This window comes from Strigops habroptila, chromosome 14 (assembly GCF_004027225.2).
Source record: "Strigops habroptila isolate Jane chromosome 14, bStrHab1.2.pri, whole genome shotgun sequence".
Classification (NCBI taxonomy): Eukaryota; Metazoa; Chordata; class Aves; order Psittaciformes; family Psittacidae; genus Strigops; species Strigops habroptila.
Genome location: NC_044290.2, coordinates 7703703 through 7725309, shown reverse-complemented (window position 1 = coordinate 7725309; position 21607 = coordinate 7703703). Strand labels below are relative to the sequence as shown.

Below are 21607 nucleotides of genomic sequence, written 5' to 3'. Positions count from 1 at the left end.
CTGACCTCTAAATGTTGCTTGAAAGCAGAGAGCTTTTTATGTCAACAAATATCCTCTTAGAAAACCTTGTATTTAGGAACGGAAAAATGCTAGAATTAAAAGTAACATTTCAAATTTATTCTATTCCATGAGATTCATAAAAATGCTCCAATTCAGAATCAAAACCAACTGCTGGAAAACCAGGAGTCTGATCTGTACATGTCCAAAGCCAGCTTGGCTTTGGAATCCAAGAGAGCCTTGCTGCATTTACAGCCTGTGCTGAGAAGTAATCCTAAAGTGTATGTCAAATGATGCACAGATGCAGCTTGTGTGTCACTTTTGGGACTTGAACTGGCATCTTCACGCAGAGCTGTGCAGGTCTGTGTATGTGGAACAGAGCATGTTGGAGCTCTCTGATGCACCATATGAACATACCCAAGACATCTGCATCTTTATCTTGACTCTAGAGAGCAAATTTTATGAAGAAACAACTGAAACAGACAAAAAGCAGAAAACATCTGTGGATTGGACAGGGTTTTCAGTCTTGCTATAGTAGTTAGTGTTGCTAAAGCAAGATTTACAGTTTATTAACCCCTACTTGCCAAGGGCAACTAGATTTGCTCACCTGGTGGGGATTTTATGTGAAGACAGAGTTATTTCAGACTTCAATAACTCTGTGTTTCCTTTAGAATGTCTACACTATATTGGTTACCTATTTTAAATTAGTATTCCCTGCTTGGTTACAGAGTATGGGACCAGGAGGATGGAGGAGGGGAATATCCCACAAACTTGAAGGGAGCTAGAGACTGTATTCATGTTACCACATTTTCCCTGTGGCACAGCAAGTGATCTTCTATTTCTGACTCCCATCTCCTGATACATACTGAAGAAACAAACCATGCTTGTAAGATATTAATCTTGTAATTTAGTGCACCACTGAAAATTTCTAAGGTGAGGAAAATGGTATGAGGAGCCCTAAAAAACAGAACAGAACAGCAGCTGAAGTTGCAAAAGGCTGCAGGGGCAGCAGGGACAGACTTTGAGACCAGACTGGCAAAAATCCATGTACAGTGACAAGTTTAAACTGCACTAAACAAAGTGGGAGCTGAACCAGATCTAGCTCGGAGATGGACAGGGGCAGACACTGTTTTCCCTTTGGCATAAGAAGATCAATATTGCTTCTGCTTTAACCCTGATTTTAGTTCTGAAAAAGTACTGAAAGGGCAAATTCAGTTTCACTAGAGCAACAGGAAGAATTTAGCAACAGTTAACACAGAAAGGTAATGAAAAATCAAATTGTTTCAAGTTTTGAATTTAATTGAAGCGTATTTGAAACATATCAGGAATTTTTATCTAACCCACAATAACCCACAAACACAAGCAAAACCTTCCTGAAAGATTTCTAGATGACTGCACAGAAAGACACATCAAATCAGCTGACCAGCAGGAGAATAAGGTCAGACACATCTGATTTTGTAACAAGAGACTAGAAACATCGCATTTCATTTCAGACCTCCTTGTTTCACTCGACTCTGCCTTTCTTCTAATGCGCATCCCCTCCCTTTCTCTGAGGGCTTTCCTCCTAACAGTCTGCATCAGCAGAATGGGTTTAAGTTTGCATCAAGCTGGTTTTTATAGTAGTAAGCACACTTGGAAGCTACAAAGGCACGCTGTGTTTCTTGCTGCCCTGCTCATCAGTCACAACAAACGATTTATAGCTGCTCTTAAAAAGAATTCATTAAATCAGTACAGGCTCTAAAGGGTGCAGGGCTTAAAAAGGAGAGAAGTGATTCTCTTCCAAGGTTTTGGCACAAAACGTACTTGGGAGTCAGGTAAGCTGAAAAATTACTACATCTCAATTTTTTTAACATGTTTTAAATGACTTATTGAGACTTTAGCCTTCAGTCACAGCAAATTTGAAAGCTGCTGTGTTACGTTATCCATGTAAAACAGGATGTGCTGAATTAACTTCATATTAGAACACAAGCTCCATTATTGATGGGGCTGCAAACCCTCAGGCTGACCCTTTTACTCGCTCCACAATCTAATTCAGAAATTTAATTTGCCACATGCAGGCAATGGATAAAGTAAGTATTCCAAATTGGGGCTAACGTATTTTAAAGATCCTATTCCTCCCTCTCCACAATCCCAAGAAAAGCACACAGCAAAATACAACGCTGAACAAAATCCACTGCTAACACTGACACCAAAGTTACTGATTTTTTGGTATATATTACCTGAAGTAATCTACCTGGAGTTTTCATCAGACCTTAAACCACTTCACATGGATCCCCAAACCCTGAAGAGGTCTTCTGCAAGGTCTCACCTTCAGTTACAACTAGCCAAAAGTAATAAAACCTGGAACATGAGGTTGGTTTACTAAGTTTTTTCCAGTAAGCAGTGTGTTTTGTATTGCTGCAGAGAAGATGTAGTCAGCCAAATCTCTGACAGTCCTTGCCCATTATTTAGAGCTTGCTGCTGTAGCTGAAGAGCTGTTAAAAATGTTTTTTCCTGGAAACTGGCTCACATTAGACTCCTTTCATATGTTTTGTTGCCTTCTCTATTAGGATTAACCGTCTCAAATATCCACCTCTCTCGCATCCGTCAGATGGCTTGCTTTCCATGGCCCAGTGTTTTTCCTACCACTGATCCGGATTTCAGCTCAGCTCTTGCCAAGCATAGCTGCCATTCTCACATAATACTAATGCTGCTTCTGGAGAGAGCTCAAAATCCCTGCTATTTTGCCTGTGTGCCTTGCATGCTTGCTTTACTGTCTTCTTTCCATTCACTTACTGATCTATCCGCATACACACACGCTTCTGGCTTTACAGGGAAAACTGGTCTGAGCATGGACAGGAATAATGCCCATATAATCACTAAAAGGGGGCTATGAAGCAGAAGTTTTAGAAGGCAGGCCTGAGATTGGAGCCTGCAGAGTGTTAACAGTGTTGAACTTGGTACCTGCGCTCCAATGTGTTCAACAGAGACAGATGGGCAGCTCTAGCAGGAGATGTGGAATGCCTGTGAGGTGGTTCTTAAACAACTTAATCATGAAGACTTCAGCCAGCATTCACCTTTTCACAAGCCTTTCTTTGCAGAAATCATGAGCGCAGTCGATAAAACTTGTCCTAGGTATTTCTTCTGTAGATAAAGCAGAGCAGAAGGCAGTGTTAATTATATTGCTGTAAGCCACAATAATTGTCTTATTCTTGTCAATCACAGTTCAGTTGTCTTGGGCTATTAAGTACTGCTCACAGCTGCTCTCACACTGATTCTTTGGAAAGTGATGTTGGAGATGCTTAGCTTGTGCCGCGGCAGTCACATCGGTGTCTGTAGACAGGGCAAGAGTTTGCCCTTCTGAGCTATGCTTCAGCTTGATGATGGGGGTACAATGTGGACCACTATTAGACAGACAATGTGCACATATACCTCATTAACTCTTTTTCTAATTGTGATAAATCCTCCTTATATTAGCTTTAAAATGCCAGTGCTGTAAACATTCCCTGTTCCTGTTTTGCCTCGTGGGAGGATGATGTCTTTCCAGCACCAGGAATTACTATTTAATAACTTGGCTATTTAACCAAGATTAAAGTGAAGGCTTGTAGGGATCATGTGTACATTAATATTATTATAAACAGATCTCTTTCCAGAAATAGCATGAAATTTGCAGAGGACCACTGTGTCAACAGCAGCAGTAGAATCATAGAGGGTAATCTTTTATGGTGCTGCATGTAGGGAAGCTGTCTTGGCTTGAATACTCTTTGTAATTTAAAAAAAGGATTAGAAGTCCAAGCAGCAGCAGTACCAAGCAATTAATGAAATTACTCTTTTGGGAGGGCTCAGTGTACACTCTTAAATATGTTGAAAATTAGCCACAACTCCTTAAGGAGTCTACTTGGAACAAAAGCTAAATTTAAATCCTGAAGTTAATATAATAATGTGGAATAAATCTTGAGACTGCTGGTCCACAAGTTCCCTCAACTCATTTGGTTTGGGGTTTTTATTTAGTATTTAAAGTTAGCATTTTACCTTGTGCACATGTTTCTTTATCTCTTTATTACATTTAGTTTAATAATTTATTCCCCCTAATATTTCAAATGTAATATGTTTACATATCATAATCTCCCTGGTGATGGTAGATAAAACAAAAGTGGGCAGCATGCAACACAGAATCTAGTTCAGAGCAGGCACAGCCCTATACTGCTGCAAGCCACAGCAGCCCATGCCACCAGCTGATACCTTTGCAGAGGAAGGTGGGAGGTTTTTTGGGTATCCCTGGGGAGAGCTGTTCTGCAGCATCACTCTAAACTGCTTGAGTAGCATTTACAGTCGCAGAACAGAGAACCACAGTCATGAACTGTCATTGGCAATTTATGGTGCTTACTGACCATTGGAAACTGCTCCCCAAGTAGCTTCAGGCAGATTTAACAAGCAGATATGGATGGAGCTGTACTGGTGTCCAAGAACTGAGCTGTCATCAGAGCACTTCTGCCTCACGGGAGGTAGGGGTTTCTGCTTGCACATACATGAAGATGCCCTTCATGGGACAACCATACAAAACTCTTCCAAACATTCTTCAAGAAAGAGACTTTTTAGAAAAGAGATTAAATTCTTTGTGTCCTTTCCTTTTTCTGTATGGTTTATAATGTTGTAACGACAACAGACTGGCCACTTTCCAGTGCTTCATTAAAATGAGTCTCCATGTTCATTAACATCTGCCAGACATGGTTTATTCCTTTTTCTTTCATCCTACCCCTGGAGAGCACTGTGTGAGACATGGAGTGCTCTGGTTTATTTTCATGGCGTGCATATGGTTTTGGTTTTTGGGTTTTTTACCCACTGCTCTGTATTCAGTGAAGAGATGCCTGGTGGGTTTTGATAGGGAAGATGGAAAGGTCTGTGGTAATCATTTAGTTTTAGTACTTTGCAGCTTCAGACCAGTAGCTGAAAAAGCTCTGCCTTCTGCACCAAAGAGATGAAATTGCCTTGTATCAGAAAAAGATTTGTGTCAGGAGGACAAACTCACTCAGGTGAAATTCTCAGGTCCAGGAGCTCAGGATATTTTGCAAGTCATAGCTTTGTCTTGCAGCAGTAAAACTAAATATTTTTATGGCTACTGGAAAAAGCTGGGTGTACTGACGCAGCATCATAAAGGTAAATAACTCAGCAGTGCAAAGCCAATTTCAGGTAGAGAATTGGACCCCGTCTAGACTGATATTCTTCACATAAACAGCAGAATTTTGTTTCAAATGCTACTGACAATGAACTTTGTTTGGCTTCTCTGTAAAAGAAACGGGAGTCAGAGGAAAGACAGAGAATTTTTTGCCTAGTATCAGATGATCATCCATATGCCAAGGCCCAAACACCCTTCCAAAACAGCTCAAGCAGCAGTTCTATTTATTAAGACCTTAATTTACCAGTTACTGAGATTTATTTTTAACCTGTATAATGTTAAGTATTGCTTTTACATAGCATCTCCATTTGACAAAGCTGATGAATGTCTGACTGACTGAAAACTAAAGATTGCTGTCACAGTCCATGAGAACATGGGAACTACATATCTTTGGCTACGCTGGAAGTTGCGGCCTTGTGCTTAAGAAATACACTGTCTTGACTGAGATTGTAAAGAGAAGGACCTTAGAACTGACAAGTAAGATTGGAAGGAAAGTGATGAAATTAACTGAGTATTGAGCAAGACAAAATAAACTACTTGTGAAAACAAGGCCTAGAAAGATGCACTGTCCACACATGGGCTGTGGTATGCTCCACTGTTGGGCAAGGAAGACAGCTCTACTTGGACTTTAAGGAAGCGTGTGCTTTCCTCTAAGGAAAGTCACTGCAAGCTATGGTGGCTTTTGCCATGAAGCTGAAAGTAATAATAAAAAAAGCCAACACATGATTATTTTCTATATTTCCTTGACTAATTGAGGTCTGTGACAGATCTAAATAGTCTTTGTTTCTTTCCCATTACCATCTCAAATCTCGAGACAGCTAGAGAACTGAACAACTGGTGTCGGTGGTGTGTTTTGTACTAGAGGCTGCTTCACTATATAAACCAGGGTGAAATTATCTTGCAGTATTTCAGACTATGACCTTTCAAGTAGACAGATCCAATGATTTTCAGTCGATGCTCCCTCTGCTTGATTTAGAAGCCCATTCAGAAGGTAAAAAGGCCAGTTCATTGTGGCAACTCATTATTCCACTGTGCTGCTACATCCTGATAGATAACAAATCTGACCTTTGCTACAGAAATAGGTTGTTAAGGGCAGTAAAAGTTCTCTTTGAGTGACACCACAAATGCTAACTCTCCTGTAGACAAAGATGGCATGGGGGCAGAATATAAAATCAATGCTCCATCTTGAAAAGCTTGCTGAAAACCTATGTGAGAAAACCTGTGTTGTCTTCCTATTTCAACAGTCAGGACTGAGCCTATGAGTCTCAGGCCTTAGTTTAGTGTCCTGGGAACATCTGTAAGTCCAGAAAAAACCCCACAAGTTATTTCACTTTTCTTTAATGAAGTGAGGATCCGTTGAAACTAAACAAATACAGTGAGCTCCTTAGACCTAGAAATGCACTGGCCACATTCTTGTTGCCAACATTAGAACTGTGCTCTTGAAATCCTGGCTGCAGCTGATGATAGTGAGCACTGGAAAGTGTAACTGTAACTATACGGTAAATCAGCCCTGAAAAAGACGTACTAACAGGTTTATGAGGAATGCACTAATTATGGCAATGTTCAGTGGTTCCCTAGTCAGGAAATTAGTTCCAAGCATAAAAATTGATTCTTGATATGTCATCTGACTTGATATAATAAGATATTATTTGTTCTCAGGACTTTTCAGTCAGGCAACTGAACAAAAGCTTAGATAATCCATTTTTCAAAGTTTCATCAGTGAAACAATGATATTATCCCATACCTATCAGAGTTGAGAACATATAAGCTCACAAAAATTGTTTCTCTGTTCCTCATGCAGCTCTCTACTAAATCAAGGTACTTTTATTCCCTGCCTTCCAAGTGAAAACAAACAAAAACCCTGATGAAGCCATTTGGTGAAGTTTGACCATAATATTTACTTGCAACCTGCAAGAACACATGTGCCAGAGATATGGCTTTCCAGCTGAAGAATGCACCAGCCACCATTGCCTAAGGACGGCAGCAACAATGCTGGTAAGATCTGCACTCCTCCTCCTACTTGAGAGCTTCTTTATTAATGAATGTTGACATCACCTCTGACATCACCTCAACAATTATCTAAAACCCCAATATACAGCAACTCATCAGCAAATTAAAGATTCTCCTAAGAAAAAGGTCTTTGGCATTCTGGAAATCATTACTGCTTTTCACTCTTTAAAGCTTATGTGATTACTTGAAGGTTTTTTTGGCTGCAATTCCACTTCAGCTTCAGATGATGTTTTCAATGACACACATCAATGGTCTCTATTTTTATACCAGCTGAAGATCTGGTCAAATCATGCTCTTCTTGAGCCACCATTTAGGTGATTTGTGAACAGTTGAAACATTGAAGTTTTGTTTCTGGGAATCTGTGCCTTGAAGTTTAGCTCCTGTTTGGAACCTGCAATGGTTAATGAAGGTGGTGTTTGGATGGCGGGGTTAGCTTGGCAGGAAGCAAGTGGCATCAAAAAGCCAAAAGACTGAAACCCCAAAATTATTTTAGAAACAACATCCTTAATGGCCACAAGACTCAGGGCAGTGATTCCCCTCCCTGACACGGTGCTGGGCTGCTCATTAAACACCGGTAATTAGAGTACCCCTGTTCCCTTGTTAGAGTACTGATAAGAAACTATGAACTTGGCTTCCTCCCAGAACAGCTTACTTCGGGGCAGTTACTCCTACTAGACTTTCTGTTGTAAACAATCCCTTTTAATCTGCTGACTTGGTACTGCTTTAAGGCCAGTCTCTTTGAAAAAGAAAAAAAGGAAGATAAGAAGGCTGCTATTTTGTGGAATTTTTAGCACTTAAAATTTCACTTGCTCAGAGCCATAAGGTGCTGTGTGACTGGATGCACAGACTGCAAGGCAGAATTTCCAGAAGTGTAAGAGTGATTTAGGGATTCAAATCCCACCAATGCCCAATGGGCCTCTGTTCTTGACACCTGAAAACCTGGCCACACCGACTGCCCTGGTAAACTTGCCACAATGCCTCTATGGAGCGAGATGTACATAAATTCTGTAGGTTAATGCCTTACCACCCCTGGGGATCCACTAGAAATGACTTTTAAAAACTAATGCCATCAGCAAGAGGGTCCAATATGAAACTAGCATATTTGCAACATTCCTTTCCATGTAATAAATCCCCTGCAATGAGACATTTTACTGCCTGCACTGACCTTAGATTTTTTTCTGAAGCTGCACAACAGCTAAAACACGAGGGCTGATCCGGGTGCTCATCTCTGTCACCCAAGTGATTCGCAGTGCTGCAGACTGACAGCAGCCACCAGCTTGCAGCCTGGTTACAAGAGGAATGGTTTCGTCCAAATCATCCTTTCATTAGTAAACACTTAGTCAACACCAAAGGAATGGATACATCAGAACAAATGATCTGAGGGGTAAGATACAGGAGTTGAAATATCTCATCTCTCTGGCTAGGACCATGCACCAAATCTAGCTTGGGTTGTATCTTGCCATTCAAAGTTATGCATGTTTAAAACCTCCTTTATTTACTTCATAGAGCTCATCAGTGTTAGAACTTCTATTTCACAAAGTATTTCTAAACACATATTAACTCATGTTGAAACAAAAACACAAGCAAAACACCAAAATGTCCTGGAAATACAAGAGATTGGGTATGGAAAACTGCTATTTGACATACCATTTTATACTTTTCTCCTCTTGCATGTTTTCATATTGTTTTATGCCAAACCAGTAATAGTGATTCATTATATGAAATGAGAACATTATAGATTCAATATGGAAGCATTTGTCTTAGTGACAGGAAAGGATCCTTTAGGTGGCTGAGACACTTCCCTGCAACTGCAGGAAATCGCATAAATGACACACAAGCTAGAAATGCCCCCAGAAGCTTAACTCCATTCAGCTCCGTACCCCTGGATTTACAGACCCCTGACTATCCCACAATAAAATGAAAGCTGTCAGAGATAAAGAAAAACCTCAAAAGCTAATCTATGCTGTAAATCTATGCTATAAAATAGAGCCCAGAAGCACTGACAGTGCACTAGGTCCTGGCACTGGCACAGACTTTGTGAGGCTCCATAAAACAAATATTCAAATCACAGACGTGAGGTGGGCAGAAAAGCCCAGACTTAAGAACAAGGCATTAATGTTCATGTGTGTTGCCTTCCCTTCAGGGTCATTTAAAACATGAAAATCCCTTGCAGGCTTTTTCATCCAAGCTCCAGTGACCTCAGTGCCCTCCCTGTTGTTGTATAATGCACTATGAACTTGAAAATGTTGCTTCACGTCTCCATGAGTGGCACCTGGGGCTACATGCACATCATTTGACACACATGGGAGTGAAAGGAGCTCCCTAAAAGTAACGGATGGCTGCATAGGTTCCTATTCTCACAGCAGGCCAAGCCACAAGAACAACTTATTGAGTTGCAAAGGGTTGTAATATAAACAGCATTATTGTACCATTATTTGTATTCCTTTGATATTCTGTAAATAAATTGGCCATAGACATTTTACTGTATTTCATTAGAGTCTTATTAATAAATATGAAAGAACCATAAAGTCCTTCAGAGATCAGGATTCCATACCTATCAAAGAGTAGGTATGGAATATCTAAAGGCAGGAGCTAGACAGTACAAAAATCTAACTGCTTCGAGGCTATAAAACTAGCTAAAGAAAAGTGGGTTTTTATTCACGACAGGTATTGTTACAGTGACATAACTGAATTAGAAAATGCCCTGAGGTATCCTAAGAAATAAGATGCTTTAAAACTATTTCGGATCAAGAATTGCTTAGTGTCCTTCAAAGACCAGCAGACTTCCTGGCACAGATACAGTGCTTTCCTGAAAATGCCCTCCCAAGCTCTCAGAGCATCAGCTGCATTTCACTGGTAGAGATGTCCTTGTACCAAAGATCATATCCAACTGTATTTGTACAAGTCTTTTTCCTTAGCAAGGTTCTTCTAATGCTTTGATAAGTGAAGAAAACCCCAGAATTTGTGAAATGAACAGAAAGAAGCATGGACTTTGGTCAGAATTTAACTGAATTATGTATCCAGCTCTTTCTACACAGATACCTAAATGTAAAGAGAAGAATTATATCATATAGCCAGCTTTCACAGCAATATAAGTAAGTGCTAGTGCAATTAAAGTATTATTCATTCAAACTATTTTGAGTGCTCTGAAGCTTTGTCCAGCTTTTTGCAGAGCAAACAGAAAACTTCTGGTTTGGCTGAAATCAGCCAATACAGGTGAGTGTTTGTAATGCTGCCACTTGAAACAGGACAGGGCAGAAGTCTAAAGCAACGAACACATTCCCAGACCTTATTCATAACAGCAGTCAGTAATTTGTCAGTGATGCACCATTTGTTTGTTCATTGTAGTCTTTAAATATTTTCTGATACTGAAAACTTTGTGAAGAATACGCTATGATTTTAGGATGTGTTATTTAACCAAGACTCTGGTGGGTAAATAGAATTTCTAGCTGGTCAGTAACAAGAACCAAAGTGTTACCTGGTTTGTCTGTAGACTCACTCATTGCAGAGAAAGATGAGAAGAGACTCATGAAATCTTGCTTTCCAGGCAGGTGCTCCAAACCACCAGACTCTGCTTTTTCGCTTCTGAGGCTGCCAGCCAAATGCGTGCTTAGAACTACTCATAAATATATCTGTATTGCAGTCTCTTGGGTTGTATCTCTCTCTTACTAAAATTCTAAGAGGAAAAATGCACTTGGAAGCATTCTATGATTATGAAACATGCATGTCTGATTAGAGGCATAATTACATTGCATTTTGATATCTGTCAACAGCAAATATGTTCTTATAGGCTACCTCATAACATATGCACTCTCAACTCTAAACCTCACGAATTTCTCAACTGCCATTTGAAGGTGGTAATGGAAATCCATGTTTTAATTTTTAATATTTTCAGTGCCTGTTCTTACAGCCATTATGTATTTTGGGAATGAGCGGCTGAATCCATCATCCTGTCTCCAACTGAGTCTCTAGAGGCATTTTACCTGAACCTGCTTTTTCCTCCCTCCTACACAGACTTGCTATATTTTCATTTTTTACAACCAGGCTGTATGTTAACAATAAGGACATAAGCTCATGAAAACATTAACTCATTGGGGTGAAAATATACCAAGAGAAAGCATCCAACTCCCCCATGTATTTTGACATTCCATTTAGCAAATTGTGTTATCATTTTAAGAGTGAGTAATCTCAGCTCTGAACAACTGCAAGGGAAGTAGAAAGCATGTGAAGAAGAAAAATGTAAAGGCAGATACACACATCAAGTCTGTTTTAAACAATGTCAGAACTGAGTGTCAAACCGGAGAGCTTGATCTCCCACACAAAAGACCTGAATGCTGAAATGCTAAGGGGCAAATATCGCTGTGCCTGGTTGGTAACAACAGTAAGTGCTGCTTATGTTTCTCTCAATCACTAAAATACACTTAAAGCTTGCACATGTTAGCATTACTCTGCATCTGCCACTGTTCATCCTCTTTCTTACTCCGCTCAAATTGGAGTAGGGGCTTGGCACCCCTAGCCCTAACTTGGCTGTTAAGTTTGTTCTTAACTAAACAGAAATTGTCAGCCTTATATTTACCTGGTCAGCAGAAACTAAAGGCTGTAAAGGGCCAGTGGTCACAAAACCTGTCTCACATTGCACTGAAACCAATGGATCGCATGGCAGAGAAATCACTACTTCAGATACTTTGAAGTACATGTGTTTTTTTCTAATGCTGCTAGATGCAAGAAAAATGAGGGTTCTTTTTTTGCACAGCAAATTGGTGGAGTGTGTACCCGGAGCAAAAAGTGTAAGAGGTCTACACAGCATAACACTTCCTATAGTCTCCCATCAGAAACTCTGTCCCATGCTAAACCTGTGTGAGGTGGCACTGGCAACAAACAGCAAAGAGCTTTTGAATTCACTCCAAAAGAATGCAATTGTAACCAAGCCTTTAGGGATGGTTTTGCCTTTAGGGAAAGGCAAAAGAGGCAGCTTTGGGCAGGGCAAGCAGACAGAGAAACTCAAGGCCATGAGACACTGCAGAACAGGGGAAAGCAAACGGTGCGAGGCTGCTTTGGCCACAAAACTTGCTCACACTTAAAGATGTTGTCATATATAAAAAACACAAACAAAACAAAAACCCAGCACCATTTATCAGAAAATCTGTTAAGGAACCATGACTAGGAAGGACTGGAGATACAGATGCAGGCAGAGCACACTAGCTTCTGTGCACAGGCAGCTCAATAGCACCCATTCACATGCATCAGCTTCACATGCACACACAAGACACTATGGGGTCTATCCGCTATGGAACAGCACTGCCTTAGTGCACCTCTATTTGCTTCCAAAAGGATCTGGCTTGCATAGGAGCCAGAGCTTTTGCAACCAGTGGTTTAGAAATGCTTGAAGAAATGTAAAACTGAAACCAAGGGACTACTAACTGGAAGGTTTGGGGTTTTTTAATGAAGAAATGAAACAGCAGAAACTGATGGAAGTTTTGATGTTACCTCTCAAATCCCATGTTAGCATTAGCACTAAACAGATGTCCCATATTCCCAAGAAATGGCAGGTTTGGCACCTCTTCACGGTTAGCAAATTTAATTATGGCATCAAATGCAATAATGGAGCAACCTTACTTGGCTATAATTGGATCTGCAATTGGCACCAGCTTTCCTTCCCTCACTGTGCCATATGGGGAACTGCGGAACAAGGTGCTGCATATGTTCCTGCTGAATTATACTGGGTCAAATCAGGGTCAGATGAAAATACTACAGAAAGGAGGGGAAGGACAGTCAAAAATGAAGATTGGGGATAAACTCAGTGTTTTCCTGCAATTCCAATTTCTCTGACCAAATTATCTGGGATCCAACTGGATGTGAGCTCCAATAAAACAGCTACTTTAATTAGGAGAACTCCCAGGCTCTCTGAAATAATACCGTTTTCTGGGCAGGCGATCAGGAAAGACAGAAGAGCTGGCATTGTCTGAATACAAGATAGTCCTGAGATAGGCATGAAGAAAGGAAAATAACCATTCAAATATACCACAAACACTGGGGGAAGTTTTCTCCTTTTCCCCCTTCCCAGAGTCAGTGACATTTCAGATTTGGAACAGTGGGTGGAGAAACCCCTTCCTGTCAACTCGCATTACATGGCTGCAACAGCACAGCAATTAATAGGAGTAAAAAGAAAAATAAGGCATATCTTGTTATTTAGTTACATAGAATATCCACTTTAGGCAGGCCAGGTAGCAATATCTATTAGTACAACTGCCTGACACTTTCATTACAAGGCCCTGTTCTCTGTTGTTAGTAACTTTGCCAGACTTAAACCATTTGGGCTGAAATTCCCCTTGCTGACTTTCCATCTTATGCTGAGTTTGTCTGCAATGTTTCCGTGTTTGTGCATTTATACTTAAATTGGAATGCCTGATTCTGTCCTGGAGTAAGAAAAAGCAACCCATAAAATAATTGCTTCAACAACTTCATAGCCCCAGAAAGGATAAATAACATTAAAATAATTATTGTGACATCTTTCCTGCCAGAAAAAGAGGAAAACTTACTATGTGCAAGGCAGATGCTACTGAAAACATTCTGATGCTAATGTAAAACTGCTTACCTCCAGCCAATGTCAGCAATATACATGGGTAATGTTCTAACACCACTTCATTTTAATTTACTAATATTCTGACACACAAACATTTTCTTTCTCCTGTTGAAATTAATGTGACTTTTCCATTAAACTTATGGCATCTTAAAGCCACTTGTTTGTATGTTTCTATAGAATTGTGTCCTCCATGACTTAAGGCACCAGGAATTACAACCCACTTATGCTATTTACTATTTGAAACCCTAGTTTTTAGCCCTGACACTGATGAGAAGTTAATTATTATTTTTCTTTTTCAGTACTTTTCACTTAATAATTTGAAATTATAATTATTATAGATTTAGAATAAAACATGGACTTACCCCTGATAACACTGACACCAGAATCAACACAGGAGTCAAGCCACACTACACCACACGGTTGTTATCTTCAAGAGTGGGCCAGTTGACTCTGCAACTAAATAATGTTGCCATGGTATCGAGTAGGTCTAATGAACAGAACAGTAACACTGATTCTGGAAGGCACAACTGGAAGACGGTTGCGGATGACTGCTGCACTGGAATTGGTGTCTCTATCAGAAAACAACAGGTTTATAAATATTAATTTGCAATACCGAAAAGTAAGGAAGAAGGCTGCACATTACAGGGAAGAATAACGAAGTAAGAGAGCTGCCACTTTTTAGGGCAGTGTCTGTCCAGGGTTACACAGCACATCATGACAGAGCCAAGGCACTGCAACCCTTAACTCCCTGCCCATCTAGGTTTCTACGTTATTCTAAGGGAAGTGGGAACCTTCCTGTCACCCAGGGCCATTCCGTGCTTCATCCTGGGCTGCTCTCACTCGGACTCGCTCACTGAAGTCAAGCAGGCTGAAAAAGAAGGCTCCAGCAATGTCATCAGCTGCTGCAGCCACCACCACCTATTTGTTTCTACAAAAGAAGCAAACAGCATTAGCCCCTGGAAGGAGGCACAGGGGATGAAGTGTCTTTTCAGGGGTGCAGAGAGGATGAAGAGCATGAGGAAGAAGAGTCAGATGCCAGAAGGCCCTTTCTCTTAGCTAAGGAGAGCCTACCAGCCCCTTTCCTGTTTCTGTAATGCCAAAGATTCTCCACTATTGCTTTTGCTCATGCCATTGGTATGGGGGATACTGATGACAATGCCATCAGGCCACCACTGAACAAGCACAGCCAGACAGAGAGCAAAATAATGATTCTCCCTTCCTTCCCCATTGCCCAGAGCGCCTGCGACGTCTTTCCACCAACAGCCCTTGCACACTGAGGAGCGTAACCAGCCAGCAGCTCTCGTTACCTATTTTAAAGACACTTTGAGCATTTAGACAGCAGCCGGCTGGAAGATTACCAGAGGAAGGAATGAGTTTTTATATCACCAGGGACCAGCCTTGGATTCATGCCCCCTTCTTTCCCTGGTTTATATCTTCAACAAAAAGAATGGGAGAAATTCAAACACGAAATATTCTTTCTTCACCTCAGGAAAAAAACACAATCCAAACCAAAACAAATAATAAGACCTGAAAACCACACAATTTTGAGCTGAATAACTTATAACTGTGCCCATCTGAAAACACTTGCAGACAGCTCTATAGTGAAATAAGCTGCACGTTAATATCATCTTCGAAGCAGCATGAACAGAATACTTAAAACTCAGTAACCAGGAATAAGGGCAAAAGCCTGGAAGATATATTTCTTCATACTGTACCTGGATATATTATGCTATAAAATAATTCAGTACTTTCAGAGAGAGAAGGAAGTCTGCAGTGATGTCCCGGATGCCGGACTGAATCCATACTGGTACTTTCTGAGTTCTTGAGAGCAGAGACCTCACTTGATGAGCGTGTCTGAGTGTGTCTCAGCTGCAGCATGGTGCCAGTTCTCTGCCTGACTTGTGGCAGACACTGCTGATAACTGTCCCCAAAACGCACAGGGTGCTAAAGAATGAGACAGACCAAAACATCCTGCCCACAGCTCTGCTGTCTGGAAGTAGGAGATGGAGGCCAAGAACCCAAGTCTCATATACACAGACTTCAAAGGTCTCAACAAACCAGTTTGTAGGGCTGAAGCCAACATGTGGATATATAACAAATATTTTAAAACCCGTTTCTTCCTTTGAAGAAGCATTCCCTACCTGAGAGCTATCACTGGTGCCAGGGTTGCTAGGGAAAGTAGACTTCATTTCTTTGATTGAACATAAGATCTCTTGAGTATGGCTATACCCTGGGCAGAGTGGCTTTTGGGCACCTATAAATTTGTGCCTTGGCCTTTTTATGTAACATTTCCAGAATAAAAGACTTCATGTGAGACAACATAAAGCTGACAACAGCGGCTTTACACTTGTGAGTTTCTCAGCACACTTGCAGCAAATATTTGCTCTGAGAGAGGGAGTTTATCTATCTCTCTGCAACCCAGCTGGGCAGCCTCATCTGGAGCCATCACCACTGAGCACACATGAGAGTGTTTTACTGAACAATTGGAGGAATTCTTTTGTCTCCCTCATACATTTGCTGTATAAGCAGATAAACGGGAGCAGAATGTTCCTACTTCAATTATTTTTAAATAATGATGGTAAGAGTCAGTGCCAATGTAATTTACCTCTTGACTCCATACGAGTTCAGCGCGTCAGTGTAACCTTCCCCAACATCTACTGTAGCCAAGGTGATTATAGAAAGATTATGCTATGCCAAATTTAATGCTACAGTTCAGCAATAGCAATGCAGCAAAGGAGCTTCATGCCAGGTTCTCAAACCCTGCAGTCTCTCAGTGGGACTTTCCAAGGGACATAAATGTAGCCTATAAATCTTTGGAGGACACAAAGGGGAATTCTGTGTACTGCATCCTACTGACAGAATGGGTCTTGCCCCATGTATCAGATGCATCTGGAGGACACGGCAAAGCTGTCTTTGGTACTCTGGAATAAGAGGAGAATCGGTATCTGAAGAAAAAAAGCAGCAGGACATATGTTGTTTTTGCCTTCTACTTAACGTACCAAAGATGTTCAGATACAGCTTTCTCATATATTGCAGTCTCAGTCTACCCATCACCAACAGCAAAGTGTCCCTGTGACATGGCAAGCTGTAAAACACAACACAGGCATAAATCATGATGAATTCACAGTCTCTCTTAGGTACACCACTGCTGATACATAGCACTTTCATGTCAGTATTTTGTACTTGTACCACATATTCATATGAGGTCAGATAGCTTGTACCATTTTCCTGAAGGGGATGTCATGGTACAGAGGAGTGGAGCGACCAGCAGCTGGCAGGTGAGAAGGACAACCCATGCCTTACATTTCCTTTCTTTCATGGTTAATGATTTCACTAAACCTTGAGTTCAGTCAAGTCCCAGATACAATTCTGAATGCAATACACAGTGTAAGGGATTTTTGCTAAAATTGAAGCTATGTTGGGTTTTACAACCCCCGCCATTATGCTGCTTATTCCATTAACAGCCATTAGAGTCCTGCACTGCAAAAACCAAATGACTTTGTTCTCTGTCTGGCACACTGAGCTCACTCAAGAAAGTACCTAGAGGACAGGCCTCAACCTGCAGCTTCCAGAGGTAGTTTGGACTCAGTGACTAAAGCAGTAACACGAAGCAATTTTTCATTGTATTGTAGCAGTATCCCATTTGTATGAGCAGGTCTTACAGAATGGAAAATGATGATTTATTCTCATTTTAGTAGGAAAATTCCCTACTCTCATCAAGTCTTTTATAACGCTGTAAGAGACCTTCTGGAGATAAAGCTGTGCTAACAGCACCTGGTAGAAGTCCTTCAGAGGAACGAAATAAGTTCCAGTGGCTTTCTGATTAAATTCTTATAGACAGAAATGAAACATAATACAGTTCCCTGATGCCTCGGTATCGTAGTGATGGCTTTACTAGTTATTAGAAGGATATTCATGACAGAAACATTTCTGCAGGTCTACTCTATGCAACTCATTTTACCTCTCCACCACTCGCACATAAAATGTGAGAGAACCAGCCTAGATTATTCAAGGATCTTTGTTTTAAAATATAGGATCTTAGAGCATTTCAGTTAGCGAGCTAGATCATAAATTCAGTATTTTAGGTGGCAGTCCTTGGCAGAGAACCACCACCCCATTAAATCACACTGGGCAAGAAGCTGTCAGTTTAGTGAATCATGAGAATTACTAATTCTATTATAATGTGTGAGTGTATGAGAAAGTTAATTCAGTGGGAGTTTTAGTTTCATCTTTATGGCGTCCTTCAGAAGAATATGATCCTTGCTGCTTTTCCCTGTTGTCCGCCCAATTTCCAGAGTGGCTGTTAAAAAGTTTCAACAGCAGCAGTTAATAAAGACAAGCAAAGTATAAACCTTTGCAAAATTCATTCCTGTTTTGCTGCTCCCCTGATTTCTGGCATTAACATCAAACTGTCATGTAGAACTGATAGTTTCTAAGCTCAGGGAACATGCAAGCTTCTCCACTTTCCCCACTGAGTGTGTATTTACCAGCACGACACAATGCACAGGTCCCACATGTACTTTAATACCTGTGGGCCACATTCTTTGTGGTCCTGTACAAAAACAGACTCACATTTGGAGGCAGTTCAGGAAAATTGGGTGATCACTCAAGAGAATGGACTGACATGTGCCCATGCTTGTGCTAGAGTCAGCATATATCTAGGAGGTAAGGTCTTGCATATGAGCTCTCTGCATTATTTACGGATCAAGTTAGTCAGGACTGCACTTTATATATTATTAAGGCCTCCTTTGAATTTTAAATTAGAAGCTATTTTTAGCCTAATACATATAATCACAAAAATTATAATGAGAAAACAAGTATTCTTATTAACTAGGAACTGAAATTCGCACAGTCCAGTAGACTAAAAAACTAAAACAGCCACCCACCCTTAAAACAAATTCAATAGCAGACCAGTCAGTCACATCTGAACACTGTGCACAGAGCTAACTTTTGTGGTAGGTTCTGGTAGGAAATATGTAATTTTGCACTCAATTGTTATTTGGTGAGAGACGTGGCAGTAACTTCTATTCGACCTTAATCGTTCCAAGACATACAAATGTATGTGAAAGAGCCAAGAAATTCGGTCACCTCACCATTGCACATAAAATATATGAATCTTCTCCCAGATCAAACACATTTACACTGTTAAAGAGATACTAAATGAATGCAGACAGATTTGATGTATTAATCTACCTGAAATAATACACGTTACATAATTCAGTATTAACACATTTAATGGGAAACTGCGTGAGTCCAAAGTGTTGGCAATTTCAGGTCAATAATTTAAAAGTACCTGATTTAATTCAGTGTAAAGGAAGATATAAAAGGCAAATTTGTTCTTTCCTCCACTAATGAAATAGTACTTCAAGGTGCAATAAAGAAAAGATTTGGCTACGTTCTTACTGTAATCTGTGTCTGGAAATGGCATACACTGCTCTTGATTCATAACATCTTGCATGTGTTTAGGTACTAAAGAAGAAGTTGATGCCAGGTTTTGTCCCCAGTACCTGTGACATAAGTTTATCCATTTTTGCATTAGCAGATGTAAATTGCTGGAGGCAACTATTAAGCACAAGTAAACACGTGTTGCCTTTTAAACACTGTCACTGCTGTAACAAGCCAATGGTATGTTTATAAATATGGCCAAGGGGCTTTCTATGAATTATTTTAATTCATTTCCAAAGTAGTACTGCTCACATATGTCCTGTCTTGCTTCCTACATGATCCCTGAGCCTTTTGTCTCTAGAGAGCCCAGTGGAGCAGAGAGTTATCCCTGGGTATATCTTGCTTTGTATTTCTGTTAACTCCCCCTCACCTCCTTTGCAAGACACTTAACTACCTTTTTACTTCCCTCTCCTAAGAAATCAAAAGATGAGCAGAATAACCTGGCATTGAGCTATACAAAGAGATTAAGGACATGTCTGCACTGTGCAATGGAGCGTGGTGAAAACAGTTTTAGGGACTATGTGCTTGTGTCTAATAGCTGCCACAAGCAGTTCTGCCCAGTGCATGGTACTATGCTAAGGCACTACTCAGATCCAAAAAACCAGGGCTAATTTGCTCCGTTACCCTTGCATGGCCATTTTGCTCCCAGTTTTGGAACTGGCTTGCAGCACCCCACAGGCTTGCTCAGACCACTGTGCAGAATTACCTGCTCGAGGTCACGCCAGAAATCAATGGCAGCAGCAGGGAAGGAGCCTAGATGTCTAATATCAGCCCTGGCTCAAAGTCATTAAGCCCTCTCCATCTCAAGCACAATAACCCTCTTTTTCTAGTACAAAGACAAGTACCGGAGAAGCTGCACAACTTGTAACACATGTAGAGAAAAACAGAACACGCAAAGCTAATTCACTTAACCAACAGACTGTTCTGGTCCAGGACAATAGAAAATCTGTCCCTTTGCCTCCATCACCGTGATGGACCTGTACAAGCAAATTACACCTGTACTAAACAGTTGAGAATTTACGCAGCCTTGAAGAGTAAATGAAGTTTTTACCTGGCTACACACTGCCATGTTTGCTCATGTAAGAGCCCCAAGAGGCAGCCTCGGCTCGAGATGGCACAGTGATAAATCCCAAGCTTCCCCAGTCACTGCTGAGTCTCTACTGGAGATCCTTTGCACTCGCACTTCTGTGGCCGGCAGCAGGATCCGACTCTTAATACATGAACTAGTGACACTTAATGCCTAGAAGGAGAAATTCAGTTATCCACAGCAACTAAAATAACACTGTGCAGCTTGTCATACCCAGTCCAATTTGTTCCACAGCTTTTCAGAGACACCAGGGAAATACTCCATTCTCCAGTTCAGCAAGCTTCATCTACAGTATATATTGCTTCCTAAAGAGTTGCTACAGTGGTGAAGAAAGTAAAAAAGAATAGAGGTTTAAAACAAAACTACAAGCTTTCTGGCCTGACTTCCATCAACTTCTGTTACTGAATTTAAATCTAAAGCTCTATGCTCTTTGAAACAATTACCAGTCTCTTCTGTTTTCTTTACTTGCTTTGGTACATTTCTGCATTGATTTATACTTGCCTTTGACTTCACTTGTTTAGGTATAAGTGATGGGAAAAGTGCTCTAAATTTCACTGCTTTAAACATTTCTTGAATCTACAGATAACACAAGCAGGCTGACTTTGTAAGTTATTGTCATCTTTGTTTCCCCAAAATCACAGTAGTTGAAACCATTATGTTTTTTTCCATGCACAAACAAAATTCATATCCTTTCAGCTTAAATTATTTTTAGATGGTGAGATGCAGAAGTAAGTACAATGACAAAGCACAGTGGGTTTCTCTCAATACATTTGGAGCAAAACCAAGATGGAGCTGTTTTCAGCATGCAGCAGACTCCCTGAAAATTGCACTCACAGTACACAGCAGATGTAATAAATTTCCATGCCTCTAGCCAGAACATCCAAGCTCTGGTTTCTCTGCCCCAAACCAGCAGAGTAGGAGGGAGGGAGTTCAGATAAAAGGTTCTTTTTGGGGCTGTTTTTCTTCAATTCATTGCCACTGACAAAGAATTCCTCCTGATTTTGTAAAAACTCTTTGTGGGAAGTTTGTTTGGCAGCTGCTGGCACAGGAGGGAAGCAGGGGTAACTATCCCATTCCCCACAAACACCCTCAGGGCTCTTGTGAGCAGAACTGGGACTTTCTGCAGACACCAGTTGAGATAACAGAGCACTTTGAAAGGAGATTACAAGAGCAAGAATGAACTGGATGAGCAGTCGGGAAGCAATGAGCAAAGGAACCATCTAATTTTTCTCTTGGGTATTTTGTTTCATAAATCTTCGGACAAGCCAACAACTTTTCCATTTTGGAAATAAAATATCAACTTGATTCTCCTTGCCAATAACAAGACAAA

General features: G+C 40.6%; 1 protein-coding gene across 1 annotated transcript in view; it reads right to left on the bottom strand.

Annotated features, from left to right (window-relative positions):
- Positions 1-14158, bottom strand: part of TOM1L1 (target of myb1 like 1 membrane trafficking protein) — a 53200-nt gene extending 39042 nt beyond the window's left edge. Inside the window, exon 1 of the mRNA XM_030506119.1 lies at positions 14108-14158. The gene's annotated coding sequence lies outside the window, so the exon portion shown is untranslated. The remainder of the gene's footprint in view (positions 1-14107) is intronic.
- Between the last annotated feature and the right edge of the window lie 7449 nt (positions 14159-21607).